Source organism: Piliocolobus tephrosceles, chromosome 20, assembly GCF_002776525.5.
Source record: "Piliocolobus tephrosceles isolate RC106 chromosome 20, ASM277652v3, whole genome shotgun sequence".
Classification (NCBI taxonomy): domain Eukaryota; kingdom Metazoa; phylum Chordata; class Mammalia; order Primates; family Cercopithecidae; genus Piliocolobus; species Piliocolobus tephrosceles.
In genome coordinates, this window is record NC_045453.1 from 37643465 (window position 1) to 37662177 (window position 18713).

Sequence of the window (18713 nt, forward strand, 5' to 3'; positions counted from 1 at the left end):
TTTTTTTTTTTTTGAGACGGAGTCTCGCTCTGTCGCCCAGGCTGGAGGGCAGTGGCCGGATCTCGGCTCACTGCAAGCTCCGCCTCGGGTTTACGCCATTCTCCTGCCTCAGCCTCCCGAGTAGCTGGGACTACAGGCGCCCGCCACCCCGCCCGGCTAGTTTTTTGTATTTTTTAGTAGAGACGGGGTTTCACCGTGTTAGCCAGGATGGTCTCGATCTCCTGACCTCGTGATCCGCCCCTCTCAGCCTCCCAAAGTGCTGGGATTACAGGCTTGAGCCACCACGCCCTTTTAACTGACTCCCATCCTGCGCTGTGCCACTTCCCAGTTCCTCACTTGTGCCTCCTGGGACCACTATTTCCCAGCCCTTGCCTGAGATCTGCTTCCAAGGAACACCAAGCTAAGGCAGCAAGTGACCATCAGCGCCTTGAGGCTGTGCCACAGATGGGGCTCAGGAGCGGATAAATACCAGATGAGGCCCAGACTTATGATTCCCCAGGAAAAAGAAGTTCCTGAGTCCCAGAAGCCGATAGCTGTCTGCAGCAAACCGGCCATTTTGCACAGAGAAATTCACACCAAACTCTGAAATGTTTATTTTTATTTTGTTTTATTTCAATAAGTTTTTGGGGAACAGGTGGTGTTTGGTTACATGAATAATTTCTTTAGTGGTGATTTCTGGGATTTTGGAGCACCCATCACTTGAGCAGTGTACACTGTACCCAGTGTGTAGCCTTTTATCCCTCACCCCCTCCCACCCTTTCTCCCAAGTCCCCAAAGTCCATTGTATCATTCTTATTCTTTTGCATCCTCATAGCTTAGCTCCCACTTATGAGTGAGAATATACGATGTTTGGTTTTCCATTCCTGAGTTACTTCACTTAGAATAATGGTCTCCAACTCCCTCCAGGTTGCTGTGAACCCCATTATTTCATTCCTTCTTGTTGCTGAATAGTATTCATATATATATATGGCACAGGACCAGGGAGTTGCCACTGGGAGTAGCCTCAGCCAGTGGTGCTGGGAGTTGTGGGTAGTCACCAGCTTCCTAAGTAGGACAGAGCCTCGGCTGTCCTTGTCTGTCACTGGCTCTTTCATGCAGCCTCTGCTGGCATCTTCCCCTTCGGCTACCAGTGCTTCCTGGGATCACCTCCCAGATAAATCCCTGGCACGTGCGTCCCTGCCTGGGGCCTGCCAGGTGGGCAGCGCAGGCCCCTCCCTCCCGGTGCTCTCCACTAGGAGGCCCCTCTCAATGGGCCCTAGGCCATCTTTGTTCACACTCCTGCCCCGGGACTTGGTGAGATCTAACCTTGAAACCCTGCTGATGCTCCTGTCTCTTCATGCTGTGCCAGCTCCCCTCAGTGGGCAGTGGGGCCCCTACATCGGAGTTTACACCATGGCACATTTGCTTTAACCACTCATTGATGGGCATTTGGGCTTGCTCTAAATTTTTGCAATTGCAAATTGTGCTGCTGTAAACATGCGTAGGCAAGTATCCTTTTTTGTATAATGACTTCTTTTCCTCTGGGAAGATTACCCAGTGGTGGGATTGCTGGATCAAATGGTAGATCTAGTTTTAGTTCTTTAAGCAGTCTCCACATTGTTTTCCATATTGGTTGTACTCGTTTACATTCCCACCAGCAGTGTAAAAGTGTTCCCTTTTCACCACATCCATGCCAACATCTATTTCTTTATAATGGCCATTCTTGCAGGAATAAGGCGGTGTCACATTGCAATTTTGATTTGCATTACCATGATAATTAGTGATGTTGAGCTTTTTTCATATGCTGGTTGGCCATTTGCATATCTTCTTTTAAGAATTGTCTATTCATGTCCTTAGCCCACTTTTTGATGGTTTTTTTTTTTTTTTTTTTCTTGCTAATTTGTTTAAGTTTCTTGTAGATTCTGGATATTAGTCCTTTGTTGGATGCATAGTTTTCAAAGATTTTCTCCCACTCTATGAGTTGTTTGTTTACTCTGCTGATTATTGCTTTTGCTGTGCAGAAGCTTTTTAGTTTAATTAAGTCCCAACTATTTTTCTTTGTTTTTGTTGCATTTGCTTTGAGATTCTTGGTCATGAAGTATTTGCCTAAGCCAATGTCTAGAAGGATTTTTCAGATGTTATCTTCTGGGATTTTTATGATTTCAGGCCATAGCTTTAAGTCTCTGATCCATCCTGAGTTGGTTTTCGTATAAGGTGAGAGATGAAGAACCAGTTTCATTCTCCTACATGTGGCTTGCCAATTATCCCAGCACCATTTGTTGACTAGGGTGTCCTTTCCCCACTTTATGTTTTTGTTTGCTTTGTCGAAGATCAGTTGACTGTAGGTATTAGGCTTTATTTCTGGGTTCTCCATTCTGTTCCATTGGTCTATATGCCTGTTTTTATACCCATGCCATGCTGTTTTGGTGACTATGGCCTTACAGTGTAGTTTGAAGTCAGGTAATGTGATGCCTCTAGATTTGTTGGTTTTGCTTAGTCTTGCTTTGGCTGTGGGAGCTCTTTTTTGGTTCCATACGAATTTTAGGATTGTTTGTTCTAGTTCTATAAAGAATTATGGTGGTACTTGATGGAAATTGCATTAAACCTGTAGATTGCTTTTGGCAGTATGGTCATTTTCACAATATTGATTCTACTCATCCACAAGCATAGGATGTGTTTCCATTTGTTTGTGTCATCTATGATTTCTTTCAGCAGTGTTTTGTAGTTTTCCTCGTAGAGGTCTTTCACCTCCTTAGTTAGGTATACTCCTAAGGTGTTTTTTTGTTTGTTTGTTTGTTTTTGTTTTTGTTTTTTGCAGCTATTGTAAAAGGAATTGAGTTCTTGATTTGAAGCTGTTTGTGTATAGCAGTGCTACTGATTTGTGTACATTAATTTTGTATCCTGAAACTTTGCTTAATTTATTTACCAGTTCTAGGAGCTTTTGGGATGAGTCTTTAGAGTTTTCTAGGTGTATGATCATATCCGCTGCAAACAGCGACAGTTTAACTTCCTCTTTACGATTTCGATGCCCTTTACTTCTTTCTTCTTGTCTGATTACTGTGGCTAGAACTTCTAGTAGTATGTTGAGTAGAAATGGTGAAAGTGGGCATCCTTTTCTTGTTCCAGTTCTCAGGGGAATGATGTCAACTTTTCCCCCATTCTGTATAATGTTGACTGTGGATTTGTCATAGATGGCTTTTATTACCTTAAGGTGTGCCCCTTCTATGCCAATTTTGCTGAGGGATTTAATCATAAAAAGATGTTGGATTTTGTCAAATGCTTTTTCTGCATCTATTGAGATGATTATGTGATTTTTGTTTCGAATTCTATTTATGTGCATATCACATTTATTGACTTGTATATGTTAAAACCATCCTGGCACCACTGGTTTAAAAAACACTCGTTCATGGTGGATTATCTTTTTGATATGCTGTTGAATTCAGTTCACTATTATTTTGTTGAGGATTTTTTCATCTGTGTTCATCAGGGATATTGGTCTCTAGTTTTCTTTTTTTGTTATTTCCTTTCCTGGTTTTGATATTAGGGTGATACGGGCTTCATAGAATGATTTAGGGAGGAGTTCCTCTTTCTGTATCTTTTGGAATAGAGTCAATAGAACTAGTACCGATTCCTAATTCTTCCTTGTTTTGTTTTTGTTTTTGTTTTTGTTTTGAGGCAGGATCTCTCTCTGTCACCAAGGCTGGAGAACAGTAGTGCAATCTCAGCTCACTGTAGCCTTGACCCCCCAGGCTCAAGCAATTCTCCCACCTCAGCTTCCCAGGTAGCTAGGACCACAGGCACATGCCACCACACCAGCTAATTTTTGTATTTTTTGTAGAGATGGGGTTTTACCATGTTTCCCAGGCTGAGCTCAGGTGATCTGCCTGGCTGGGCCTCCCAAAGTGCTGGGATTATAGGAGTGAGTCACTATGCCCAGCCCCAATTCTTCTTTGAATGGCTGATAGAATTCAGCTGTGAATCCACATGGTTGTGGACTTTTTTGTTGTTGCTGGCAATTTTTTAATTACTATTTTGATCTCGCTGCTTGTTATTGGTCTGTTCAAGAGTTTCTGTTTCTTCCTGGTTTAACCTAGGAGGGTTGTATATTTCCAGGAATTTATTCATCTCCTTTAGGTTTTCTAGTTTGTGCATGTCAAGGTGTTCATAGTAGCTTTGAATAGTCTTTTGTATTTCTATGGTATTGGTTGTAATATCTCCCGTTTCATTTCTAATTGAGCTTATTTGGATCTTCTCTCTTCTTTTCTTGGTTAATCTCACTAATGGTCTGTCAAGTTTTTATCTATTTCAAAGAACCAACTTTTTGTTTCATTTGCCTTTTGTATTTTTTGATTCAGTTTCATTTAGTTCTCCTCGATCTTTGTTATTTCTTTTCTTCCATTGGGTTTGGATTTGATTTGTTCTTGTTTCGCTAGTTCCCTGAGGTGTGACCTTAGATTGGTTATTTGTGTTCTTTCAGACTTTTTGATATAAGAATGTTAGGCTATGAACTTTCTTCTTAGCAATGCATTTGCTGTATCCCGTAGATTTTGGTAGGTTTTGTCACTGCTATCATTCAGTTCAAAGAATTTTTAAATTTCCAACTTGATTTTATTGTCAACCCAACAATCATAAAGAAGCAGGTTATTTAATTTCCATGTATTTGCATGGTTTTGAGTGATCCTTTTGGAGTTGATTTCCAATTTTATTCCACTGTGGTCTGAGAGAGTACTTGATATAATTTCAGGTTTCTTGAATTTGTTCAGACTTGTTTTATGGCCTATCATATGGTCTGTCTTGGAGAATGTTCCATGTGCTTTTGAATAGAATGGATAGTCTGCTATTGTTGGGTAGAATGATCTGTAAATATCTGTTAAATCCATTTGTTCTAGGGTATGGTTTAAGTCCATTGTTTCTTTGTTGACTTTCTGTCTTGATGACCTGTCCAGTGCTGTCAGTGGAGTATGGAAGTCCCCCACTATTATTGTGTTGATGTCCTCAACCAGCTTCCACACAGCCCATAGCTCAAAAGGCTGGTCTCACTCCCACCATGCCCCCAACAACAGCACCAAGTTGTTCCAGGTGGCTGGTGAGCAGGGTTGAAAACTTGCCCCAGGCTGGAAGCCTCCCCACTGAGAAAGCAAGCTGTCCCACAGAGCCTGCAGTAGCAATTCACCTCCTTCAAAAGGTCTGTGGATTCTCTTGGCTTTCCTGGTATGTTCCTGCAGTAGTTCTTGCAGCAAAAGTTCATGATGTGATTCTCCATAGGCTGCTCTGTCTGTCTGAGCCGGAACTACGAGTTCTTCATGCCTCCTCTCTGCCATTTTTTTCTGGTCTCCAAAAAAATATTTTTTAATCTACAAATAGAACTGAGACTAATAAGCCTTTCAGATGTAGGTTCTTAAGGACCTGGGGAAACCAAAAATCGCTAAGTCCAAACCCTGACTATCTAATGAAGATTGAGTGGCCCCATCCCTCATATGCTGCAATTCCTTTTTTATTATTATTTTATGTATTTGTACAATTTGGACAATGCATGCTTGCTGTTTTTAACATTCTATAATTTAGAGAATGTGAAAATTCCTCACAATCTCACTCTCAAAGACAACATCCATGAACGTCTGTGCACAGGCAAGCTCCAACGTTTCCTATGCATAACTACTGATTTTTCACTTTAAAATAGTAAATAAATGACAGACATTTTCTCCTTATACATACCTAGAGCCCTTCCCTATCAAGGCAAATGGATGAAGGCATTTTTGTTGCCTGCATCTCATCCCTCTGCACTTTCCAAGATTGCCTTGTTCCATTAGAAAGGAGGAAAGGGGTACAAAGAGAAACAGGAATGTCTTTTATTTCTCAGCATTATTCAAATAGATTACTTCCCTCACATATAATCCCAGGGGGAAATTGCCAATTTCCGTGTTTGTGGAAAATCCATTTTCATAGGCTAACCTTTTCCAGCAGGTGTGGGCTGCTGCTGGCTCCAGGCCATCTCTGTCTTCCACCTCCCCGAGTTTTCCAAGTAACCAAGCCCCACCCTATGCCTTGGCTAGGAACTGGCCCATTCTCTTCCTGCCACCAGCCCTCTAGGAAACTTCGACAGGTGCCCAGGTCTCCTGGATGTAGAGAGCACAGCCTTGCTCCACAACCACCAGCTCATGCTGAGAGGAGACGTTCAGGTGGGATGGAGCTCTCTGAGCTGGTTCTGCAGGAGCTGAGCTGGCTGCCACCGTGGAGCCCAGAGTCTAGCTGGTGTGAATCCAGCAGACCCACCCGCAAAATGCCCCTGAACCTTGTTCCCCTCTCCTCCCTGTAGCCTTGTTCATCACGTGCAGATGGATGTCTTTAGACTAGAGTATCTGCTCCATCAAGGCCTTCTGCCACCAGGGGATATTCTGCCCCTGCCCATGCACCACAGCAGCCACCAGCCACACCTGGCTATTGAGCACTTGAAATGTGACTGGTATACCTGTGAAACAGAATGTTTTCTTTAAACAGCCACATCCTGCCACTGGGCAAAGTATGGGGCAGCGCAGGTGTAGATAGGAAGGTGGAAAAACGCATCTCAGGAAGGGAGAACCGTTTATATAAGGCAAGAAGACTGCAGCTTGGACAAGCCCAGGGTCAGGCTTCCCTCTGCACACCAGTCTGGGTCATCTTAAACCTGCAGTGAGGTGGGCCCTTGGCACGGGGAATGCAGGAGTGCAGGGTGAAAAGAGGGCATGATGTGGGGCCAGCCAAGGCTGAGGAGGCGGCCAGGTGATGCAGAGCTCCATGTCGGCGGGGCCCATTGACTTGCTCTGGCAGTCTGCTGGGGCCTGGGTGCAGGTTCAGATCACAAGTGCAGGCTCAGAGAAGCAGGGAAGGAGGGTGTTCCTCGACGGCAGTAACTCCATGCTGTGTAGTTCACTCTGGAGACAGCGCAGAGCCCACCAGGTCCAGTGTTGCAGTTGTGTTGGCCTGAGACTGCAACACCGCTGACCACTTACTCAGGGAGACTGAGCTACTGCTGTGGCCCCAGTCCCTCTCCCCATGGCTGGAGGGTGCAAAGCAGAGCCAGGGCCGGAGCTTCGTGTGGGACTGGTGACAGTGCTGTGACTGGCAAGCCCCAAGTCCCCAGCACTGCCTCTAATTAGGGGAACTTGTCATGTCCCTGGGCCTCTCTCAGTTTTAATTTCATCTTCAAATTGTGGCTTGTAAATGGATCAAACTTCTCAAACTCTAGTGAGCCTGAGAACAACCCAGGGTGCTTGTTTAAAATATAATTCCTGGGTTTCTGGACTGGATTCTGGAACAGAAAAAGAATGCTAATGGAAAAACAGGTGAAATCTGATGAAGTCTAGAGTTAATTAATTGTAATGTGCCAATGTTGCTTTCTTAGTTTTTACCAATGAACCTTGATAATGTAAGATACTAGTAGAGGAAGCAAACTGGGTGAGGGGCATATGGGAACATTCACATTATCTCTGCAGATTGTTTATGACTCTAAAACTGGTGCGGAATAAAATGTGTATTTTTAAAAAAGCTTGTTCCTCACCCCGACCACAGCCATCCTGAATTCAGTAGGTTTGGGGGTGGGTCCCCAGGGGCTGTGATGGGAGTGAGCAGCAGACCGGGTTGGAAAACGCTGAACTCTGTTCCCATGGTGCTCGCTGGAACCATTCCTGGTTCCAGGTTCTCTGAGGTGGCTTTCCACCCAAGCAATAGGGGTACAGCCAGAAAGAAGGCCACAAAGGCCAGAGAGTCAGAAGTGGGCCTGGAATCTGGAAGGGCCAGAGAGAGCTGAGGACACAGGAGATGAGAAGTCCGGATGTCAGCAAAGAGGGACATGAAGGGGCAGAACTGGGGACTTGCCTCCCTCGCCATCCCCTGCACCTGCCACGCACCTGCCATGAGCACCTGCAGTGCACACCTGTGTGGCTTAGGGGGCACCCCGAGCACCCACCCCCGAGTTCCACAAGTTCCACTCCTGGGAAAACACATAAGGAGCCGGCGGCAGAGGCTCTGGGCCTGAAGTCAGAGCTCAAGAGTGGGTGAAAGATCAAATCCTTGGATGTAAACGACAAAAATACCAGAAATCTAAGTGTGGAGGCCCCAGTCTGCTGCCTCCAGACCCTCCCTGGGTTTGGACAGACCCCGGCTGAATAAGGGAGTTGGCCAGTGTGGCAGGAGAGAGGCATCCTGGGAGTACCCCAAGCCTCATGGCACAGAAAAGACCCGTGGATTTGTATCCAGGGCCACAAATGGCCTACACTGCCCTGTGAGGGCAGGTGTGACCAGGACACACCATGGCCAGGAGGGGCCGGGTGAAGTGACCTGGGCCCTAAGTGGGAGCGTGGCCAGAACTCGGCCATTTCCTGGGATCTGGAGGGACATAGGAAGTAGGACAAGGAGAGTGGGGCTCCGGGAGGGCAGCCAGGAGTGCAGTGGTGGTTGCAGCCTCTAGGGTGGGTGGGACCAGAGAGCCTGGAAGGAGGCCCCAGTTCAGCAGACTTTTGCTAGGGAGAGACAGGGAAGGCCTGGGCTGAAATTCAGGCAGAGGGCATGTTGCCAAGACACTGACTGGAAGGCGGGTCAGCAGGACACAGTCAGGTGATTCCTGCCCTTTCTGGGGTGACTTTGCAGCGCCTCCACATAGTGGCCTGAGCTTCTCCATCACCTGCGGTGGAGTCCATGGCCCCGAGCATGCGCACTGGGACTGCTAGACCTGTAGAACCCATTAGAAAATGCAGACCTTAGGAATCTGCATCTCCAGGGTTGGAGCCCAGGAATCTATTTTTTTACATCCCGAGGTGATTCTAACGAGCTATCAGGTTTGGTAACTGCCAGAAGAAAGGACTTCCAAGTCCCTAGGCTATGGGACCCTGGCCCCAGGGACACAAGCTAGACGTGCAGGCTCTGGTTGTCCCCAGGGAAGTGGCCGTTCTACCCTCACCCCAGCATACCTCCCAAGTTTTAGTGCTCAGCCTCTCCCAACTGAGTCCGTGGCCCGGAGTGGTTATAGCCCAAGGAGTTATTGCTGCCGTAAATTCAAAGACATGAAACATTTCGGAAGATAATTTTCTTTTTGATTCCCAGCCAGGCTTCCTTTGGAGAGACGGCTGGAAGTCCACGCTGTCCCTGAGCTGTGTCTCCCTTTCCTTCCTGTGCCACCCCTGCTGTGACCTCGCTGGCGCCGGCTCCGGACAGGCTGCTGCTTCCCGAGTCCCTGGAGGCCTCATCTGAACCACTCAGTTTCCCTCCCCGGGCAGCTCCACAGCAGAGCAAACTTCATTAGTTCCAGCACTCGCTCAAGGACTTTCTGTCTCTCCCTTCACGGTCTTGTTTACTTTTCTCACCTTCTGTTTCTACTCTTTTTGGTTTCCACAAAAATTCCTTGCACAACTGGTTTGGTCCAGTTCTGCCATCAGCCTCTGGGCCGCTGCCTGCTGCAGGACTGAGAGTTGACACAATCAGAAACAGTGCCCTGCTGGCTGGGGCATAATTTAGTTCAGACGACATTCTGTGGTCAATGTTGTATTTTCCCCTAGATCCTACTGGAGCCACGCAGAGGAAAATCTGCATGTAAAGCTAACGACAGGTTGAATACATCAAGGATTGCTGAGTCTTGGTTGGATAATACATCATATGGACGCTTGGCAAGTGCCTTCATTCATTCCTTCACTCATTCACTCTTACAGTGATTCATTCAACAAACTTGACTGAGTGGCTGCCCTGCCCCAGGTGCTATGTTAGGTAGATTCCACCAGAGAGGAAAAGAGGAACAATGGAAAGGGGTGCGTGTGTGCACTTGTGTGGCATGATTAAATATGGCTTGTGTAATATATATGATGAAACAAATATGAGTGACTATGTAGGCATAAAGAGGTAGTTGTCGTAAGAGTTGCACAGTGGAATGTTTCATGGGAAAGCGTTTCAGAAGGGCTCTGAGCAGCCCCTGAAGCAAGGGCAGGTCCATCAACCACAGGCAGTCTATATGTGTGCCCAGAGCAGGATGGGAAGAGGGGCTGGTCAGAGGCTGGAGGCTGGGGACACGTCCATCCCATTCCTAAGCACCACCAGCCCGCCATGCTCAGCCATAAACTTAACCCCACATCCTCTCCTGAATATCCCAGGGCTGGAACCAGGGCCCTGGCATGTGAGTTGATGAAAACCTCATTAGCTTGATTCTGCACCTTGGAGGCTGGTGGTTCTGGCATTTGCTGAGCAGGTAAGTGGCCATGAGGTGGGACCCAGATGTCCATAAAACCAAGAGCTTCATGGGGAAAGAGACTGTCCAAAGTCACTGTCAGCTGAAAAAAGTGACAAGGGCCCTGAGAGGGCAGATGATGTGCTAGGCCCTGAGAAGGAACCAGGAAATGCTTCCAGGAGGGATGGATAGGGCAGGCTTCATGGAAAAGCAGAGGAGGATGTGTAAACAGCTAGTTAGCAGGAGACAGGTGAGTTAAGTGGGGCACTTGCTAGGAACAGGGAACCATGGAATGGACCCAGCAGGGAAGTGGTAGACGCAGCGGTGGCAAGAAGGGGGAATTGGAGCTGGACTTAGGGGGCCTTGAGGGGCAAACTAAGGACTTTGAGTTTGACCACAAGAAGGTGAAGCAGCCTTGGGAAGTGGCTTTAATGGCTGGGGATGGCGAGATCAACACCACATTCAAGGGTCAGAGTCTTGTGGCCCAGTGGAGTGGGTACAGGGCTGGAGGGGGAGGGTGCATGAAGAGGCAGAGGGATGTCCCTTGGGGGCATGAGCTGAGACAGGCTGGGAATGTGAATGGAAAGGACGAGGTGCTGGTGAGCCTTGCCATGGCTGAACACAGCCTCGTAGCTTCACTGAAACATTCCTCAGAGGCAACCGAAGATTCAGGGAAGAAGCCATGTCCGTGGGCTTCCAGCACCGGAAGGATCAACCCTTCAGGCACATATGACAACCTACTCTCAGGTCCTTCCTACCAATTCCTGGTGGGGCATCCAGGGCCATCTTGGTTTGTTTAATTTGAGTTCCCTAGCTGCCACTAGAAAGTAAACTGGATTTTTTTTTTTTTTTTTTTTACTTTGGATGATTCAGACTTTCAGTTCTACAAAGGATTGGAGGCTGAGTAAGTGGACTGTCCTGTCCCCATGTGGACAAGTGGCCCAGCCACTGCAAGCTGCTGTGTTCTGGAAAAAGGACAAATTATATCCAGGTCTCTATTCAAATCCCACTCTGCTGCTTGGGCAGCTCCCTGAGATTCAGTTCCCCATCAATAAAGTGGCATTGTGAGCACCTACCTAATGGGCCAAGAAGAAAGGAGGAGCTGAGAACAAGCTTGTCACCATCGGGCACACCCGTCGGCATTTTCTTCTCTTCTTCCTGAACACCCAGCAGATCAGACAGCAGCCTCTCCTGCAGCCAGGTGAGTTCTAACTAATAGGATGTGAGCCAGAGAGCACTCTTCCCCCTTCTGCAGGCTGGATCCAGATGTAGACACCGAGGCCCTAGAGAACAGAGGAGCCACAGGGTGGGAGAATCCTGGAAGGAATCGGAAGAGGGAGGACAGCTACCTGCCAGCCAGGACCTTGCATTTTTGACTCTTCAGGGAATAAGCAATAAAATTCCATATTTGCAACTTTGGACATTATGGGGTCCTTTTGCTATAGGAGCCAGCATTAACCCAAAGGAGACAGATCATGTCATCTGCAGAATCTCTTCCAAGGCAAGCAGCATCAGGGAGATGTGTCTGAACAAAGCAAGGAGATTCAGGACAGAAGAATCTTGACCTAGTCAAGTTCAACTAAAAGCACACACTTGGGAAAGGAAGGAAACCCCGAGCTTGCAGCTCTCCCTTAAGACAGAACCTTCCTTCTGCCTGGAACCCTTCAGCATTGAAGCAAAGCAACAAGCCCATGCTCGGGAGATCTAACTCCCCAGAATAAATGTCTGACCATGTGTAAGCCTTAATCATCTAATGTGATTAGGGCCAACAGCATGACTTAGCCTAGTGGAGAAATACTCTGAAAAAGCTTCAGGAAAACCCAGATAATCATGCCTTGCTTTAACTAGGAGAACCGGAACAGCAGGGCAAGTGACATTAACTACAAGACCCATGCCCAGCTGTCATGCTCCTCCTGAGAGCATCAGGCACTCACCACACCCCTGCGTGCCCTGGCCACATTCACAGCTGCTGCTGCAGACACCGCACATCTGGGCTGGCTCCCCTGCAGTCTCTCTGTAGTGACCCAAGCCAGAAAGATTCACTTCTGCGTGGATCTGCCACCTGCAACAGGGCACATGTTGACTGGGGTTTTGAGCTTGCTAACTGCAGGTGCAATGCAACTGCACCAGCGCATGCAGCACAGCGTGATTCCCGCAACCCGCCTCTCAACAGTTTTCTCCCTTCCTAGCCCCGTGCCAGGGCCCTCAGCAACACTGCAGGGCAGAGGGGTGGGGATCAGCAACTTCCTATTCCTGGAGCACAGGTAGAAAATGTAAGCCAGTCCTGCCCCTGCCTCTACTCCCAAGCATGGGCTGTGATAGCCCTGAAATCCCAATTCAGCCACTCAGTTGCCCTGTGACCTGAGGCAAGATACTCACAATCTCTGAGTTTCTCTCCTCCAAAAAGTGGAGATGATACCTGCACCTCCTTCCCAGGTTGCTGGGACCCTGAGTCCTAGCCCAGTGCTGCCCAGTATCATTAGCACCCTTGCCAGGCATGAGGCCTGGCAAGTCGTAAATGAGCTGTGTGAGTCACTGTTCCTCTGTGAACCTCAGATTTTTGTCCTACTTGGTGATGGAATAGGCTCAGCCCTGCCTATCCCTGTTGGTGTTGCTGCAGGAGCAGTTATAAAACCCAGTAGACCATTTACTGCCATGACAGCCTGCCGTCACCCATCCCTAACCATGGAAACCCCAGATGACTCTTGGGGTGTTGCAGGAGGCAGAGGGGCCCAGGTGACACTCAGTGGCAGCTACAGGAGCCCAGTGATCCCAGCACTCACTGCCTGAATCAAATGTGGGTGTGGAGGATGGACGTGCAGGGATGAGGGCTCTCGGCTCATCGGAGCCTGTGGCCATGGCAACCTCATCAGCAGCTCCATGTGGGGATGATTAAGGAATATTTACATTAATTAAGAGTCCAAACATATTCCTTGTCCAGGCAGGGACCTGACGTACACATGCCTCTCTCCAACCTCTCAGTACCCTTGGCTATGCCTTGGGCAGGCCTGCTGGGTGCTGGAGCGGGTCCTGCAGCAGAAGGATTCTGGCTCTGCTCTCCAGCCTCTCAGAACCTCACTTGCATTGACGCATTTCCTTCCACTGCTGTCCCCAGCCTTCTAAGTGAGCCATCAGCAGCCTCATGCGCATCATCCATCTGCTTTATTCACAAAACAAACCATCGTTGCTGGGCTGGTTCGGACACCGCCCTCCCTCTTTGACATCATCATGAACAATAGTCACTGTTTCGTTCGAACCAAAATTGTCTAATGTTGTACAAAAATACAGAGTCGCTTTGAGTCTTCCAAGGACATGTGACATCCTGGAAGCTGGAACAAAATCCAAGCCCCCAAGGCATCCCACAGATGACCACAGTGAACCTGGATGTGCAGGGAGCCAGGTGAAGCCCAGGGACTGGGGACGAGAAGGTGGCTTGGAGGAAGAGGATAGGAGCCCTCCTGCAAACACCCCTGACTCGGCAGTGGGGTCTCACCTGAGAAGTCCCCCCATGGCTTCAGCAGGGCAGTTCTTTGTGGAGACAGTGGGTGCAGAGACCAGCAGGTCAGCCCCAGGGCGAGTAGCAGACCCCATGGGGAGGAGCCCCCTGCTGGGGGGTGGGGGAACTTCCTCCCCGTAATGGGCATGGTGTAGCCCTTCCGTCCTCTAGGCCCCACCTGTGGCTTCTCTCTGCAGAAGTCTATCCTGCTCTGAGCCTCAGCCACATAAAACCTCCCTCCACACCCACCAGAAGCCCCAGCTCTGCTGTTGGGCCTGCTCTAGCCGCCTTCTCCATTTCCTGAAGACACTGCGGGACCTCCTGTCCCTATTTCATGAGCACTGAGGACTGGGGAGAGCAGCCCAGAGCCGAGTGGGCGTGAGTGCCTTCAGATGAGGTCCACACACGCCCCTGCTTCCTATTTGTTTCCCCAAATTCCTGATTCTTACCTTCCTTGGGGACTGGGGGTGAGGAATGATCCACTTCAGAGCCCAACCCTTATCAGACAGAGCTCACACCTTGCAGGCAGAAAGGCCAAGAAGGCTCCCAACCCCCAGCAAGTCAGACCTAGAGGCATACTTGCTGCTGGAGGCCTGGGGTCCTTGGTACAGGGGAGTTCCCTTGCAGTTCCCGAGTAGGAACTGAGCCTCGATTTCCTTCAGCCTACCTCCCTGATGGCTGCCTCCAGGGCGAGGCAAGGCAGCACTCGAGCTGCCCGCATGCAGGAAGCCCTCCACGTGCTCCTGGCTGGAAGCATTTGTGTTGCCATCAGCATTTACATTGCAACAGGAAGACTGCTCCACTGCGGTAGCAGTGGCTTATGCAGTCTGCAGAGAGCCCACTGTTAAATGTCTAGCAATTTGGGGAGCCGGTTGTCAAACCGGCTTGAATTCTGCAATAGTGGGAGGGTTTGCACCACAGAAGTCAGAAGATGCTACAAATTGGGATTTGTTGGTGTCTTTTTAAAATGTTCTTTCTGGACTGTTGGTTTACTAGGTCACCCCTGCTCGGCGCCATCAATTTTTTCTTATTTATCAAATTAAAGGAGAGAGGGTGGTCCTAGAATTATCTGCATTGTCTCCTCTCTGGTGTCTCATTCACATGCAGATTCTAGGATCCCACCCTAGACCTCCCAGAGTCAAATCTCCAAGGGTAAACCTGGCCCCTGTGTCGGACTGGGAAAGGTGATTTGCTTTATGCACAGTTACTTGAGGGACCCATTGGTCCATGCATTCAGGTGCCCAGAGTCCAGGACTTGAGACTCCAGGAGCCCTCAGCCACGTGCTTCTGCCCATCACTCTCAGTCATGTCTCAGGTGGAGCATTTTTCTTTTCACCTCCGTTTCTCAGTCAACAAAGCCTCACTGCTTTGACAGTTCACAAAGAGTCCTAATTTACTGGCTTTTCCTAAGGATGTCCACATTGGCCTAGTAACTCATGGCTTTAAGCCTGAAACATAAAAGGCACACACACGTTTGGCATGTAAGTGGCCATGAGACCTTCAACGGATGAGTCACCCCTTTTCAAAGGTACTCACAGACATCTCAGAGAACAGAGGTCACAGCCATCCCAGAGCACAGGCCTTGGACCCACATCTTGGCATCCCTGGAAGCTGACAAACACCAAATCTCCTGGCCCAGATCTCTTTCATCCAGACCAGCGCATCTCAAACCTTAACCTGCACATCAAATGGCAGGAAATCGTGTTAAAAGGCAGATATGGTTCACAGGTCTGGGGCAGGGCCTGAGATTTTAGAAATTATCAAGCTCTTAGGGGATGCTGATGCTGCTGGTCCAGGGACCACACAGTGAGTCACAAGGGTCTCTGCTTCACTGTTACCCATGGAACCTTCTGGAAGAGATAGAGCTCTGACACCATTACAGATGAGAGGATTCACTACATTTTTTATATTTGTTTCTGCTGCCTGCTAACTTCTCTTCTAGGTGTGTCTCAGCTAGGACCCCCAGACTTCAGTTTCACTTATTGATTGCCGCAGAACACTTCAAAACTTAGAAGCTTAAACAACAAAAATTAATTTGAGTTGGAGCTCAGCTGGGCGGTTCTTCAGCTCTAGGTAGCGTGTGCAAGAGCTGGTGCACCCCGTGTTCACATACCTGGGGCTTCTCTAGAGAGCTACTGTGGCTGGGAGTTGACCAGACATGTGAGTTCTCTCTCCTTGTGATCTGACCACCAGGGTAGTTCGGCCTTCCTTATAGCATGGTGGTCTTAGACCAGTTGGACCTCTTATATGACAGCTGCCTTCCACAAGAAAGCATTCCAAGAAGACAAACCCCCATGTAGAAACATTGATCAGGTCTCTGCCTGTATCACACTTGCTAACATCTAGTTCTCAACAAATTACATGGCCAAGCCCAGAGTCAAGGGGGAAAGGGCCTACACAAGGGTGAAAACGCCGGATGGTGTGGTTCATTGGGGCTGCAGATACAAAAGCCTACCATGGCCTCTAACTTCTGATTCCCACACTGGTGTTTATTCATCTGTCCTTATCTGAAGTTCAATTCCCTTTGAAATTATCTCACCTAATAGCTTATTTGAGGGAGTCTTGGATCTCTAGCAATTATCAGAAAACTGCTTTCTGAATTCAGCTTCATTAGAACATTTAAAAGGAAACAGTTCATTAGAAGTTCAGAAATACTCATTTTCATGCAAGACTTGCTTGCTTAAGTTATTACATTGAAAATTAATTAATTCTTTTAGTCATATTTTTAATGGAGGAGGAATTTAATTCTTTGAATAGTATGACAAATTTCTGCTGAAGACTGACAGCTGTGGGTATTAATCACTGTTCTCACTTCAGAAACTATTCTCCCTGCTCAATTTCATTATTTCATGGTGAAGGAATGGTTTAGAATTGCCACTGGCAAAAAGGGAATTTGGACCACAAGCTAGGGTACTGTCATTACCAATACAGTGACAAAGGGGTTGGGAGCTTCATCCAAACCCTGGAGACTTCACCATCCCACACTCTGTGGCCCAGCAACACCAGCTAGCGGCATCATCACCTCACATTTCAAAGTTGCTCCTGCACATATATCTGGGGTGGCTTATAAGAAATGGGCAAACGATCACTTTGGCATTTTCCTTAAAACTTTCTGTCCACATATTTTTATTAAAAAATGAAAGAGCAGGCCGGATGCAGTGGCTCACACCTGTAATCCCAGCATTTTGGGAGGCCGAGGCAGGCGGATCACAAGGTCAGGAGATCGAGACCATCCCGTGAATGGTGAAACCCCGTCTGTACTGAAAATACAAAAAATTAGCCGGGCGCGGTGGCGGATGCCTGTAGTCTAAGCTACTCAGGAGGCTGAGGCGGGAGAACGGCATGAACCCGGGAGGCAGAGCTTGCAGTGAGCCAAGATTGCGCCACTGCACTCCAGCCTGGGCGACTGAGCAAGACTCCATCTCAAAAAAAGAAAGAAAGAAAAAAATATGAAAGAGCATCATAAAAATGACCTAGACAGATCAAAAGAGCATGCAATGAAAAATCCATTTCTTTCCACCCAGCAAGGCTGGAGGCCAATCCTCAGCATTCCGGAGACAGTGAGTTCAGTTTCTCACACTGTGTGTGTGTGTGTGTGTGTGTGTCTGAATGTGTCTCTGTTTCACATCCACTTTTGAATGTTTGCTAAAGAACACTTTAAAACTTAGCAGCTTAAACAACAGGAGCTAATTTGAGCTGGGGGTTCAGCTGGGCAATTCTTCAGCTCTAGGTGTGTATGCAAGAAACCTACACTGGAAGTTATTTTCTCTGAGCTCCGTGAAGATACCATTGCATCGTTTTTAGGTTTCCATTGCTTTGTTGAAAAGTCAGATTAAAGCATATCTTTTTTCTGGATTATTTAAAGATTTTTGTCTTAGCTTTACTATTATGTGCCTGAATGTTGTTTTCTTTGTACTCAAAGCCCAATTTCTTTGGATCTGTGGTCAATGTCTTTAACCAGTTCTACAAAGTTTTCAGCAGTTATCTCTTTAAGTATTATTTCTGCCCTATTTATTATTCCTCTCCTTTTCAGACTCTAAATACACATGTATTAGACATTTTCCATGTATTCTATGTCTCTTAAGGTCTTTCTCTATTTTTAATTCTTTTTTCTCTTCATGCTTTAATTTAGATATTTTCTTCAAATGTATCTTTCAATTCACTTTTCTCTTTAACTGCCTCCAATCTGCTGTTAAACTCATTCACTGACTTCTTAATTTTAGTTATTTTATTTTCCAGTTATAAAATTTGTATTTGATTGATTCTTTTTTAAAGCTTCTGATTTTTGGCTACATGTCTCACTCTGTTCTTTAATTTTCTTTAACATATAAAGTGATCTTATTTTAAAGTCTGTATCTAACAGCTCTGATATTTGGATCCCCTGTGGGTCTGTTTCTAATATCTTTTGTTGATGCTGTTGTTATTGTTGTATTTCATTCATGTTGTCTTATTGTGTGTTTAATTATTTTAATAAAAACCTCTACCTTTAGTTAGAAGTTATGTTTTTCAGAAAGGATTGATGAGTGACTGTTCTTCAGGTCCAGGCATGTTTGAAAATATCTTCTTTTGCCTTTATATCAAAATAATTGTTTAGGAATTTAATTATTGCATTATTTTTTCTCTAAGAAACTCAATCATATTACTTGGCTTGCTAAAATTGCATTCAGTATTGCTGTAGGAAAAAACTGAGACCAAGCCAATCTTTCTGATTTTGTGTAACTTGTAATTTTTTTTTTTGAGACAGAGTCTCGCTCTGTCACCCAGGCTGGAGTGCAGTGGCACAGATCTTGGCTCACTGCAAGCTCTGCCTCCTGGGTTCACGCCATTCTCCTGCCTCAGCCTCCCGAGTAGCTGGGACTACAGGCACCTGCCACCACGCCCAGCTAATTTTTTGTATTTTTAGTAGAGATGGGGTTTCACCGTGTTAGCCAGGATGGTCTCAATCTCCTGACCTCGTGATCCGCTCACCTCAGCCTCCCAAAGTGCTGGGATTACAGGCGTAAGCCACCGCGCCCGGCTGTAACTTGCATTTTTTATGTGAGACCCTAT